Consider the following 13,614-nt stretch of genomic DNA (forward strand, 5'->3'; position numbering starts at 1 on the left):
ATATATATACACACATATATACACACACACAAATATATATTGATGGGATACAATGTGATGTTTTGACATATATTTACACTGTAGAATGATTAGATTAAGAAAACTGACAAATCCATCACCTCACATACTTATGTTTTTTGTGGTGAAAACATTTAAAATCTACATTTTTAGTAATTTTGAAATATACAATGCATGATTATTTATTATAGTCACCACTCTGCAACAGATCACTAAAGTTTATTCTTCAGATCTAACTGAAGTTTTGTACCCTTTGATCAATCACTCCCCTTTCCTTCATCCGCTTCCCAGCCTCTGGCAACCACCATTCTACTCTACATCTACGAGTCCAAGGCCACTTTTTGAAAAAGCTGCTTGAGTTTGCCTGGCCTGCTAGTTTGTCTCCCAGCACGGTTTCTCAGAGACAAGTCAAAGGGAGCAGGGAGAGGAGGAGGAGTCAGCTGCAGACTCAACCCCAGGGCAGCTCCAGAGTCCCTGTGCTCCCTTCCTGTCTCAGTCTCATTTCCTCCACTTTCCCAATGGTTGGGGTCTAACAGATCTAAGTTAGCTACCTCTTCGCAGTGGCAAAATTCCAGGTTAACTTAGGGTTTCAATATTCTTTGAGGATTCTGGACTTCCTTAGATATCCAGTGTAAAGCTGATGGACTTCTTCAGGTGCCTTCATACTCATTGTCCCACAAGAAATTTCTCCTTAGCCTTTCACACCAGTTTAAGAAAAACAATGCTCACAAACACGGAGGCAATCTACCCTGGTGAGGGTCAATGGGACTCACTCCACTTCTGCCTCTTATTTATTTTTGAGATGGAGTCTCGCTCTGTTGCCCAGGCTGGAGTGCAGTGGCACAATCTCAGCTCACTGAAACCTCCACCTCCCGAGTTCAAGCAATTCTTCTGCGTCAGCCTCCCGAGTAGCTGGGATTACAGGAGTGCACCACCATGCCTGGCTAATTTTTCTATTTTTAGTAGAGATGGGGTTTCACCATGTTGGTCAGGCTGGTCTTGAACTCCTGACCTCAAATGATCCACCCTGCTCGGCCTCCCAAAGTGCTGGGATTACAGGCGTGAGCCACCATGCCCAGCCACTTCTGCCTCTTATTAACCATGTAACTGTGCTAAAATTACTGACTTCTCTTAAGACTCAGCTTCCTTATCTGCAAAATGGGAATGAGAGGACAGATTTCAAAGAGATAATGAGTAAAGTGCTTGGCAAAAGTTCTATTATATGATTACATCTAATATTACTATTATATTATTAGAAGATGCTGGGTTACACTTAGCCTTCTATATTCACTCTGAGTCTCCAAGGAGGTTATGGATCCCCTGAAGGGATGCAGAGACTCATCACTGAAGTACAATAAACGGTTTATGGGGTTGGGGGCCAGTCATCAATCACAGGACCATCAGGAATTCCTGGCACATATGCTGTCACATTCCTAAGGTATCTATTATGGGAGGAATTGCATCCTCCAAGATTCTTATGTTGAAGTCTTAACCCTTAGTACTTCAAGGTGTGTGTTTGGAAATGGGGTTTTTGCAGAAGTAATTAAGTGAAAATGAGGTCATTCGGGTGGGCCATAGTTCAATATGAATGGCATCTTTATAGCAAGAGGAAATTTGGACACAAACACACACAGAGGGAAGACCGGAAGACCAGAAGACATGGGGAGAAGACAGCCATATGCAAGCTAAGGAGAGAGAGGCCTCAGAAGAAACCAATTCTAGCAATACCTTGATCTCAGATTTCCACAACTGTGAGAAAATAAATGTCTACCGTTTAAGCCACCTCATCTTTGGTACTTTGTTATAGCAGCCCTAGCAAACCAATAAAGTATCAGATCTTCACCGGTATATCCAGTGTCAAGGAGGAGACTCTTGACTCTGGAAGGAGTATATCAGTCCTTTCATTCATCTTCTCTGCTAGAAAGCCCTTCTATGGCTGCCTGACAGATCTCCAGGGAGAGAGAGAGAAACCTAAGTTAGGCCCCTCGACACTGGGAGAAAGAGGCCATCCCGCTTACTTACATGTATCCTGCTGCACAGTATAATCACATTCTATGAAGCTAATTATAAGGCTTGATTAATTTCATACCCTCCTGAGGGATACATTCAGTAATCATACGGCTCTGCCAACCTCTTGGGGAGAACTGATTCATTTAACCATCTCTTTTTCATTTTTATGTCTTCATTGTATAAATGTAAACAGATATTCAGGGAAGAAAATGTGCTTATGCTTTTAAATAATTGTTGTTCACAGAGTTATAGCATTACATGAGATTCCATGACTCTGTCTTATACATCACTCACATTTTTGGGTTACCAGGTCCCTGCTGATAGATGAAAGTACTGGAAAATAAACATAACAGCTCAATACCAGCTATATACTCATCCAGCTAATGGCAAGCACATAAAAAAACTTGGTGAGACACTCATCATAGGAAATCCAATCTCTGTCTTTATTGCAAAGACAGGAGCTCTTTTGTTTTTATTTTTATTTTTATTTTTTTGAGACAGGGTCTCACTCTGTCACCCAGGCAGGAGTGCAGTGGCATGAACACGGCTCACTGCAGCCGTGACTTCCCAGGCTCAAGTGATCCTCTCACCACAGTCTCCAAGTAGTTGGGACCACAGGCATCCACCACCATGCCTGGCTGTTTTAAAAAAATTTTTGGTAGAGTCAGGGTCTGACTGTGTTGTCCATGCTGGTCTTGAACTTCTGGTCTCAAGAGATCCTCTCACTTTGTCTCCAGAGTAGATGGGACCACAGGTATGTGCCACCATGCCCAGCTAAGTTTTTTAAAAAAGTTTTTTGGTAGAGATGGTGTCTCACTATGTTGCCTAGGCTGGTCTCAAACTCTTGGCCTCAGGAGATCCTCCCATCTTCGCCTCCTGAGTAAGTGGGACCACAGGTGTGAGCTACCACAGCTGGCTAAGGCATTTTTTGAAAATTTTTTCATAGAGATGGGGTCTCACTGTGTTGCCCAGCCTGGGGTCAAACTCCTGGCCTCGAGTGATCCTCCCACCTTGGCCTCCCAAAGTGTCAGGACTACAGGCATGAGCCACCGCACCCAGCCCAGCCATGAGCCTTGATTACATCTGAACTTAGTCTAATGTACAAGGAAAACTTCCCCATGGCCAGCCCAGGAATGAGGCTCAACTCCATCCCACATTTGCTTTCTTTCAATGATCTCTACTGACCTTTCTATAGATAAACAGTCTCTAGCTCTCCTTTCATCTCCATTTTACCTGTGTCCTCCTTACCTACCTCATGCTCAGCTGCTCTCTTGGGATCACCCTATGTTGGTTTCACTCCTATTTTATTTTAGGAAGAACTATTTTTAGAACATCCAATTTCATCAACCTTTCCTGGATATTTCTGGGAACTGGATGTAGAAAAATATAATTGTTAAGGGGTAACACTGGTGGGCAATGGTGGCTTTATGAATGGGACTTTCATCTTGGGTTTGAGCAGCACTAAATCCTGCTTTTCAGGGCAATATTGAAAGCATGTGTTTGGTTTTCAATTTTTGGATTGGAAGGGATATTGAATGCTCTCTCTCTCCAGGTAAAACCATATCAAGATTGTTCTAGTAATCTGCCTAGCGTTTCCAAAGCAGATTGCCACAAGCTTTGACAGTTGTAGCTTCTTTCTGATACTCATTGTTTGTTTCTCAGGCCATTCATTCCGGTAGGAGTTCAACAAACATTTGAGTCCTAGAGCCATATGGAAAGTGTTAGCGTGGGGGGAGGCTGTATTACAAAAAGAATGGATCAGAGACACATTCTGCTCTCAGAGAATTTAAAATCTAGGAGGATAAAGAGGAAAAGACACATACAGGTTCACACAAAACAGCACAGGAGGGGCTAAAAGACATGAGAGTCCTACACGAATTTCAGAGACAGCAGCAGTTCCTCCAGATGCGGGGGTAGAGTAGAGCAATCTAGAAGCCTCCAATAAAAGGTGGTATCTGGCCCGTTGGTAAGCCAGGGAGGCAATGAGGGTAGATTATATCTGAACTCTCCTGTTCTTTTTCTTCCCACTTTCTCCTCAGTTCCTGAGCCCACAATCAAGACTCATTCTGTTCTTGCAACCTATGAGTCAGAATCTCCTTGGAGCTTGTCACAGACAACATTTGGCCTCACCCCTGCCCTGAAGCTGGGTGTTCTCTTTCTATAGCAACTGCCCAGGAGGTAAGAGCCTGACCAGAGGAAAACGTCACCATCCTCTTCACACCCCATCCCAATAGGTACACCTCAGTAGATACAGAGGTCTGCAGACCTGCCCTCTTGGCAACAAAGAAAGTGTAGTCATAGAGACCATTGTCCAACACCAGGACTATGACCTAAGGCTGATGAATCAGATGTGGTTTTTCACTTGCAGCAAGTGTTGCTGCCCAAGTCGACTCTGTCTTGTTCCATTGAGGAGAGAGTTTTGTGCTTTCTTTGCTTGCTTATATGAACTTATATCAAGTAACTCACCAAGGCTGCAGGTTCTCAGACACGAAGAATGAAATGATGACCTTTCACAGGGCTTGCCAATTCTTCTGTGGGCACCTCCCCAGTAGGTTCTCATCTTCCTCAATTTTCATGCCCTCTAGCTTTCTTCTGTGTCAGCAGTTCTAAAACTACCTCCCTTCTTTCCATCCCAGGAACAGTTCCAGCCTTGATTATGTCTCAGGTGGATTGCCACTTCCCATCTGCCCTCCCATTTCTCTTGCATCATTGCCAGTCTATTGCAATCACAATACCCAGCTCAAGAAACATCAGCTTTCCATTGCTGACAAAAAACATTGAATACAGACTTCCTTGTTGCAGCCTCAGGGGCTCTTAACCATTTAGAATAATCCATCCTTAGCTTCTCCAGCTGCTCTACCTTTTAGGCAAAATGAGATTCTCTTAAGTCTCCCAACTCCAACCGATAGCTCTCCTGACTCCATAGCTGGGTTTATTATATTCCCTCCAGCTGCAGTGTTCCTTCTCCCAACCTATTGAAATCTACCTCATCCATGAATCCTGTGGTAGCCACTCTACAACAAAGGAAATGAATCAACACTTTCTGACCTTTAAGCACCCAGAGCCCCACCGTTGTGTAATCTCTTATGGAATTGATTTCACTCTGTCCTTCACAGCCATTTGTTTTACTCTCTCCTCCCCACACTAGAGTGAGGAGAGACTGCACCTTAGTTACCTTTGTATCATATGCATTTCTTAGGGATAGCATCCTGTTAATAATAAACACTCAAGTTCTGACAGTAGAGTTGTTTCATTTTCCCCAAATGCATATGAGTCTAAGGGTTGTAAATGAATTAGGAAATGCCACCTTATCCTAAAAACAGAAGAGTGGTAGATTTATTTTTAAGCCATGAAAAATGTTAATGCATGGACTAGATTTCTTTTCTTTTTTTGAGACAGATTCTTGCTCTGTCACCCAGGCTGGAGTGCAGTGGAATGATCATAGCTCACGGCAGCCTCAACCTCCTGGGCTCAAGGCATCCTCCTGCCTCAGCCTCCCAAGCAGCTGGAACTACAGGTGCATGCCACCACATTCAGCTAATTTTAAAATTTTCTATAGAGACAGGGTCTCTATAGAGACCAGCTCAGGCTGGTCTCAAACTTCTGGTCTCAAGTGATCCTCCTGCCTCAGCCTCCCAAAGTGCTGGGATTGCAGCCATGAGATACCGCACCAAGATTTTTTTCTCAAAGGCCCTGGGATGACAGGAAGTAGCACAAGGTCCAGAGCTAAGACCCCTGAGTTCTGATCCCAGCCAAGCCACTGACTGGGTGATCTTAAGACAATCACTCACTCTAACTAGGACTCATTTTCTGCCTGTAAACTCAAGAAGTGAATCCAAATGAATTCTAAAATTTAGTTCAGCTTCTATTACTTTAGCAGTTGAATTTCAGGATTCAAGAACAATACAAGGAATCAAACAACTATCAAAATAGCAGGCAAACAGGCAGCTATCAGAACAAGATAGAGCCAACTTTGGCAACAGCCCTCTAAGGAAAAGAGTGCTCAAATGAAGGGCATCTACTCCAGCTTCTTCTCCAATGCCCCTGTTATGGGGCCAGAAATTTCAGACTAGCCTGAGCAACATAGTGATAAACCTATCCACAAGCACCTCATGATTCCTGCCAGGATTAATCCAGAAGGAGCCATGTTCTTTGTCAACCTGGCAGACAAGACACCAGGGGACAGAATCTGTCCTCTACTTTTCCTTCTGCCCTTTCTCGCCCCTTCTTCCTTCCCCCAACTACCAATTACCCTTAACTTGGATTGGTAAGGAATTGAGAAACCATCCCAGATACAAATACTACTCTGGCAGGAACTTGGTTCATGTAAAGCCTCTGCCTGCAAAATCTTGACAATAGCAAACAGAGGGCAAGCAATTCCAGGCTAGTTAAGTAGGAAAAAAACCAGCTTTTATTTGCTGTAGATAAACCTAAGCTTTTGCACTGTAACCTATATCAGGTACCTGAACCTATGTGCAAACCCTACACCTTGTCCTCTAGCTAGAAAGGGTGAAGTTAAAAACTCAAGAAAGTACTGTGATCTCTTATTGAAGAGATAATCTTCCCAGGAGTACAAAGCCACTCAAGATTGAGAAACCAAGTGGAATGTAAATAGAAGTTCACTGGGACGTACCAAAGAGAGCACTAACCATTGGGGAAAAAAAGTTAATTTGACTTCTTGTTAATAGGAAGGAGAATCTGGCTCACTATCCTCAAGTATCTATGAAGCATTAAACCTTATTTAGGACATAAAGGGTAACTTTGCATTACAAAGCTACATCTCACAGGGATGTTTAGGTGCTGCTGACTTCCAATGACAATAACCTCATCTTGTTGTTCTGAGTTGGGGAACAAAGTCCACACCATTTTAGAGTACTGAGCTTTCAGTACCCTAAAAATGTTTAATTTGCCTATAGAGACATTTCCATAAAAGCCGTTTTGTTTTATTTTACCTCCCAGATAAGAAGTTTCTCTTAGCAATTAAGAGCAATTCCAGGGGTCATTTTTTTGATTGCCAGGCATCGTAATCTAATTATTCCAGATTTTACATTCCGTGCATATTATCTGTTATGATTCTAAGAAAACTTTCATCAGATGAAGATTTTGGAATAGACTCATGCAGGAGCCGCTCCCATTTTCTCTACAGGAGGGGCGCAGGGCAGCCATCTGGCTGTAAGTGGTCCTGGAAGCTGCACTCACATAGCAGCTTACATAAGATCAAACCATGTCAACAGTTCACATCAAAGAGGGGGCAGTGGATGGAGATTATGCCCCCTTTCCCTTTCATCCACATGGCCAGAACCCTGATCTCTGGCAGAGTCACACTTTAAATCACTCCTACTAGGTAAGAGTCTAGCGTTGTTTTCTAGTTACCACACAGAAATTTAATAACCTGTGTATTCCTGGTTGAAACTGACCAGGTAGTAATTTTTTTACTTCCTCACAAAACTTAGTTTCTCAGTGAAATACTGATATCCTTTCAGTAGAGTATTCTTTCTTGATTTTGAAAAGACAAAGGGAACAACATAAGCCCATGTTTGAGGATGACCTATTTCTGCAGCTTAAAACTCAGGTAAGACTTAAAGGTTACAAGATTCTTTAGAAAAACAGATGCACTAGCTTCAATAGCAATTAGTAATAACATTTAAAAAATGCCTCTCTACCAGGGCTGTCCTGCTTGTCAAATAATCCAAATAGACATTATATTTCTCATTAGGCAATAGTCCCAAACAGTTTCAAATCTGTCACTTCCTTTTATTTTTCTCTCTCCATTTTCATCATAAATATAAAGGAAAACAAAATGATTACAGCTGTGCAAAGTCTGGTTCCTGATTACCTGATAGCCAAGAAAGGGGCGGGGACAGCATAAAGACCACAAGCTTTTCCAGGATGAGTGGATACGGAATAAAATGCAGCTGGCAGCTGTCAGTTGCAAGGGGCTAGGCAGAATTCGGCATCCTCTCATCCCCCTCCCCTCTCCCCCGCCAACTTCCCAGCAGCAAGAGATTAGTCTTTGAGAACAACACTCTCCATCTCATTCTGTCCTTCCCGTACCGATCTCCTAAAAGCTGCACCAGGACCCACCTACCTTCTGAGGATGAGAGGAGGCTTTCTAACAGGAGGGTGAGAAGGATGCACGACTACAGCTCTTCAGCATCTCTCTTCTGAGCAGTTAACTGGAAATACAGATTCGCCTCCATTTTCTGGTCACATGATCTCTGGCACATCTAAATAAGGATGATCACCTGCCTCCCAGATCGCCCCATGCAGCCGCTCTGGCTAGGGGACACAGCTGGGGCTGTGCTGAGTTTCATTTGGGAATATACGATACCCTTTCACCCACGTTGTGGAGTTAAAAATGCTCTTTAATTTTTATGTCTGTTGAGGAAAACTGCTGCTACTCCTGCTCCCGAGTGAGACTGGATGTGAATGGGCTCAAAGCACAAGTTGTAAGGAATTTAGTTCTCTTGAAACCTCTTTAAAAAAAAATCCTGTAGTTTCACAGCACATACCTATATGACAGCAATGTAATTATTTTCATTGAATGAACGATGGTTAAGATCATAATAAAATGGACTGTGGAAGCGTATCAGGATTCATAAGGAAGTCCAGCTTCGGTCCTAGAGAAAGTTAGGATGCTTGTCTAAGATCAGTACGACTTCAGCGACTGGGAGACAAAGGGTTGTGGAAGTTAACCTGTGGACCCTGCAGTCACAAGGCCAAGTTCAAATCTGATTTCTACCACTTATTAGCAAGTGTGGACGTTACTAAACCTCATGGCACCTTAAGACTGCTCATTTACAGAATGGACAGTAATCATGATGTTCTTTAAAAGTGGTAAGATAGCCGGGTGTGGTGGCACGTGCCTGGAGTCCCAGCTACTCAGGAGGCTGAGGCAGGAGAATCTTGAACCCAGGAGATGGAGGTTGCAGTGAGCCGAGATTGCATCGCTGCATTCCACACTCCAGTGTGGGCAACAGAGTGAGACTCCATCCCCCCACTCCCCCCCCAAAAAAAAAAAAAGGTAAGATAACCTATGTAGAGACTCTGGGTTAAAATAAACTCACAGTACATGTTAGCTACTACTACTATTCTTAATTCTAAAAATGCCAGCAGATATATTGACACAATTAAGGCAAATAAAGTATTAACAAAATGTTTACAAAATAGAAAGGCATGTGTTTATTTGTATGATCTTCAAAAAATATATATTATCAGATAAACCAAAGACTTCTAGCAAAATGTCAATTTGGGAAATAACTAAATATCCAATGTTACATAATCTTTTTCTTTTTTTGATGGGGGGGGCAGGTGAGGAGGGGACCATGGCAGAATAGGGGGATGGGCAATTTTAGGTAATCTCCAATTGACCTAACTCTAATGGAATGGGAAAGTGAATTACTCAGCAGATGACCACCAGGGTAGGTGCTTAAGAGATGTTAGCACCTATTCTTTTCTTTTTTTTTTTTTTGAGACGGAGTCTTGCACCGTTGCCTAGGCTGGAGTGCCGTGGTGCGATGTCAGCTCACTGCAACCTCTGCCTCCCAGGTTCAATCGATTCTCCTGCCTCAGCCTCCTGAGTAGCTGGGACCACAGGCGTGCACCACCACGCCCAGCTAATTTTTGTATTTTTAGTGGAGACGGGGTTTCATCATATTGGCCAGACTGGTCTTGAACTCCTGACCTCGTGATCCACCCGCCTTGGCCTCTCAAAGTGCTGGGATTACAGGTGTGAGCCACTGCGCCTGGCCTTAGCTCCTATTCTTATGGTAAGGAAGGGAGTAGAGGAGGAAGGTGCAAATTTTATATCTTTATTTAAACTAAAAGCCTACAAAATTCTTCATAATTATGAATAGTCATGAAATAATTTCTCACGTGCCATGTATCTTTCAGCTATGAAGGAGACGGGGGTGGGGCCCACAGGCAGGTGTCACTTTGCAGGGTCACTGGCTGTCAGAGGTTCAGCAAAAGCATGGGTGAATTTTCCTAAATCATTAGGGGAGGAAAAATAACTTCGGAGCTAGTTGTATCTTGGGAATGTCTGCCCAGGGCAAAGGCTGAAAATGGGGATCTTGTCTTTACGAAGTGCTGGCTCATTAGAAGGGGCTTCCTTCCCCATTTGGGAAAGGCAGCAACTGAAGGCTACAGAACAGACACTGTAACTAATTCTGTTTTATTTGTTTTGTTTCGTTTTGTTTTGAGACGGAGCCTAGCTCTGTTGCCCAGGTTCGCCCAGGCTGGAGTGCAGTGGTGAGATCTCTGCTCACTGCAACCTCTGCCTCCCAAGTTCAAATGATTCTCCAGCCTCAGCTTCCTGAGTAGCTGGGATTCCAGGCATGTGTCACCATGCCCAACTAATTTTTGTATTTTTAGTAGAGACAGGGTTTCACCATATTGGCCAGGCTGGTTTTGAACTCCTGGCCTCAGGTGATCCTCTCACCTTGGCCTCCCAAAGCGCTGGGATTACAGGTGTAAGCCACCACATCCGGCCTAATTCTGTTTTAAATAATAATATCTGTTTTGGAACTTAGCAGTTGGCTAGGCACGGTGATTAAGTTATTGTCATCAGGCCAATCATAGATACCTTAAAAACATTTTAAGTAATACTTCATTAAATGGAAATGTGGGACATAGGTTATCACCAGTAATACTCCTTTTTGTCTTGCAAGATGTTCTCACAGATTGTGCCAGGGCAAAACAGTCCTAACTCAGAGTATGCTGGGCATTTGAGGAAATGCATTATTTTATTCATTATACAAAGGCAGTTAAAAAAATTTTTTTTAAAATAAGAATTACTGCTTAACTGCAGTAAATAGCATTCTATTATGTTGAAAAAAAGGGCACGTAGATGTCAAATTCTCCAGTGGAGTTTTAGTTATTCTCTGAGAGCCTAATGAATACTTTTAAATTATTATTTAATAAATGGAAGTTTAAAAAATAAATATAAAAAGGTCTTTGAAGATTACATATTATCAACAGCTGCTTGAGTTGATGGTATAATAGATGACTAATTAAATAAAACCATGTTCCTCTCTAATAAAAAAAGTTATTATTATTATTATTTGAGATGGTCTCACTCGTTCACCTGGGCTGAAGTGCAGTGGTACAATCTCAGCCCACTGCGATCTCCATCTCCCAGGTTCAAGCGATTCTCCTGCCTCAGCCTCCCAAGTAGCTGAGATTACAGGTGTGTGCCACCACGCCTGGCTAATTTTTGTATTTTTAGAAAAGATGGGATTTCACCATGTTGGTCAGGCTGGTCTCGAACTCCTCACCTCAGGTGATCTGCCCGACTCGGCCTTGCAAAGTGCTGGGATTACAGGCATAAGCCAGCGCGCCCAGCCAGGAGAAGTTATTTCAAGGTGAAGAGATTATAATACCCATGGTATAGGCAACAGATGACCAAGAAGGAAAATTGAACAGACACACCTATTTTCTCCCCATGAGGATGAGTGAATAACAAAACTCTAAGAAAACTGAAAGGCTGAAAGAATCTTGGAGGAACTGTAATGAACAAGAAAAGCATGGGAACACTGAAAATGGGTAACTATGGCCTCAAATTACAAAAGAAGGAAAAAGATGGATTTGGTAACTTGAGAAGAAAGATGCATATTCCTTCCAAACTAAAACTAGCACATCTCCCTTGGGAAAAGAAGCAACAAATGCCAGAAATTATCACAGTGTCATTAGAAGCAAATTATGTTGAGCAAACTACCCTTTCTTTTCTATTCATTCAATCAGGCATATTTATGGGGTGTCTAACATGTGGCAGGTGCTATTCTAAGCAACAGGGGTACTGTGATGAACAAGACAAACCAAACTCCTGCTTTCTTGGGGGTTATACTCTCATAGGTGGAGACAGATGCAACAGAATCAATTAAATAAATAAGTAAATAGAAGATCTTTTCAGATGGAAAAAAAAGTAGTAGCAATAAAATAAGGCAGAGAGATGGAGCAGAGTTCTCGACACTGGCAGTGTTGACATTTGGGGCTGGATAACCCTGTGTGGCGGGGGGCACTCCTGTGCACTGTAGGATATGTAACTGCATCCCTGGCCTCTGCCCATTAGATGACAGGAGTACCCACCCCAGTTGTGACAACCAAAATGTCTCCGACGTCAGCAAGTATTCCCTGCTGGTTCAGAACCGGCAGCTTGGACTTCTACAAAGGGTTAAAATCCTGCACTGACTTTTTGATAGCCTTTGTTCCTGAAGAACTCTTACATAGATCTCAGAAACTGATCCTCCAATGTACTAGAGAAACAGTTAACTAATCCTGCACAGGAACATCTCAGGACAGTTTTCAGAGGCTGAGGTCCACCACTCTCCAATTCGGCTAGCTGCACTGAACAGCTTCTGTTTGCTTCATCAGCTCTACTCTCCTACTTTCTCCATTTTGTTTTCTGCCCCAAGCCTCCCTCACCCTCCGACTTCCACTAGGTTTTTTGTTTGTTTGTTTGTTTGTTATCCAGGCTGGAGTGCAATGGCATGATCTCGGCTCACTGCAACCTCCCCCACCCAGGTTCAAGTCATTCTCATGCCTCAGCCTCCCGAGTAGCTGGGACTACAGGTGCCCGCCACCACACCCAGCTAATTTTTGTATTTTTAGTAGAGACGGGGTTTCTCCATGTTGGCCAGGATGGTCTCAAACTCCTGACCTCAAGTGATCTGCCCGCCTTGGCCTCCCAAAATGCTGGGATTACAGGCATGAGGCACCACGCCCGGCCTCCACTAGGTTTTGACCAGTGAGGATCCCCGGTGGGAGATGCGGGGGAAGAGGCGGGAGTGCCTCCCGCTGGCCGTGTCCCTCACACTAGGTCACTACGCCTTTCAGGGTGGCCTTTTCTACCTGAAATAGTCTTTCTGGGTTCTGGTCATCACTCTGTCTCCCCACTCATGGGGTCTAGGAAGAATAACAGCCGTACTGCTCCTGTTCCTGGGCTACTGCACTATTCCTTGTGAGTTCCTCACACTTTGCCTCCATCTTCGTAAATACTCTCTTTATTAAATCTCTCAAATTTTCCTAATTTGAATGTGTCATTACTTTCTTGCTGTGCCCCTGATATGCGAATATACCCTGCTTTCGAAAGTCATGGCTTCTTGTCTTCCTCAAATACCAGCAATTTTCATAGAGATTTTTTTCCCCCTAAAGTAAGCAATGCCACTAGTTGTGATGTTTCAAGTTTCCAGCCAGAGAAGCACCTTGGGTTTTTCCTCAAACTAGAAGCCAATACAACACAAATGGACTCCTTTGTGGGCGTTCCTCCCACGGGGAAACAGAGTTGCACCACCTCATCTTGGCACTCGTGGCTCTCTCTGGCTGTAAAATCCCTCACCACAAAATACCACACCTATAAATATTTGGAAAATGTAAATGAACATTGAGGGGCTTTGATGCTCTCCCTTCCCTCTGGCCTCCAACCACTCGAGTTGGTCCCACACACCACAGATGGGGAGCAGCCCACTGACATGGCACGAGCACTCACAGATCCACCGTGGGAGTAAATATTTACTCAGGTATCAAAAAAGCTCAATAGGTCACAAGACAGCCTGAGGAATCAGGCATGGGTTCTGGCTCAGTCTGTCT

At 43.5% G+C, this 13,614-nt stretch overlaps 1 protein-coding gene across 12 annotated transcripts in view; it reads right to left on the reverse strand.

The window, feature by feature from the left end:
* Positions 1-13,614, reverse strand: part of PRUNE2 (prune homolog 2 with BCH domain) — a 293,772-nt gene that overhangs the window by 72,001 nt on the left and 208,157 nt on the right. The gene's annotated exons all lie outside the window — the stretch shown is intronic.

The sequence above is a fragment of the Pan troglodytes genome, chromosome 11, assembly GCF_028858775.2.
Source record: "Pan troglodytes isolate AG18354 chromosome 11, NHGRI_mPanTro3-v2.0_pri, whole genome shotgun sequence".
NCBI classification, from domain to species: Eukaryota; Metazoa; Chordata; class Mammalia; order Primates; family Hominidae; genus Pan; species Pan troglodytes.